We start from the raw sequence: 958 nt of genomic DNA, 5'->3' as shown, positions 1-958 counted from the left end.
GTAGGGGGTAGGGAGGGGATAAGGGGAGGGAGGAGAGACGGGGAAGAAAGGAGGGAGGGAGGTAAAGAGGGAGGGAGGGGGAGGAAGGGGGTGGGGGAGGAAGGGGATAGGGAGGGGAAGAAGAGGGAAGGGAGGAGAGAGGGAGGAGAGGAAGGGGGTAAGGGGAAGGAAGGGGATAAGGAGGGGAGCGAGGGGGAGACGGGGTAAGAGAGAAGGGGGTGAGGGGGAGGGGGAGGAAAAAGAGGAGGATAGGGAGAAAAAAGAGGAGAGAGAGGGAGACGGGGAAAGTGAGGAGGATGGGAGGGAGAGGGAGGGGTAGGGGGAGGAAGGGGATAGAGAGGGGAGGGAGGGGGAGATGGGGGATAGGGAGGGGAGGGAGGGGGAGACGGGGGAGGTGAGGGGAGGTAAGGGGAGGAAGTGGGTCGGGGGTATGGAAGGGGGAAGTATGGGGAGGCGAGGGAAGGAAATGGGAAGGGAGCAATGGGGAGATGGGAGAGGGAAGGGGAAGTGAGGGGAGGAAGGAGGAGGAGGCGGAGGAGGAGGCGGGGGGGGAGTGGAGTAGGGTTAGGGTGACTGACGGGAAGGTGAGAATGAGATAGGGTAAGGGGGAGGGGGGAAGAAGTAAGGGAAGAATGGGAAAGGGGTAAGAGGAAAGGGGGAAGGGGGAAGGGGGGAATGGGTAAGGGGGGAAGGAGGACGAAGAAAGGGGGGAGAGGAAGGAGGAGGGTAATAGGAGGGGAAGGGGGGATAGGGAGGATAGGGGGAGGGGGAAAGGTTAGGGAGCAAGTAGGAGAAACGTCACGCCGCGCCATAAGAATGAAGGAGACTACAAGAGACCATAAGGCCTACACTAAGCAGTTCCATGTCCGCGCCATGCCACGTTGTTGGACTAAAGTTGGTGGCACACTAGTCATTTCTCGCTAGCATGCTACTTGCTTTTGCTATTTACTTTGAGTAG

This window comes from Oratosquilla oratoria, chromosome 44 (genome assembly GCF_046742065.1).
Source record: "Oratosquilla oratoria isolate Oo_2021 chromosome 44, ASM4674206v1, whole genome shotgun sequence".
NCBI lineage: Eukaryota > Metazoa > Arthropoda > Malacostraca > Stomatopoda > Squillidae > Oratosquilla > Oratosquilla oratoria.
Note: the sequence above shows the minus strand (reverse complement) of the source record.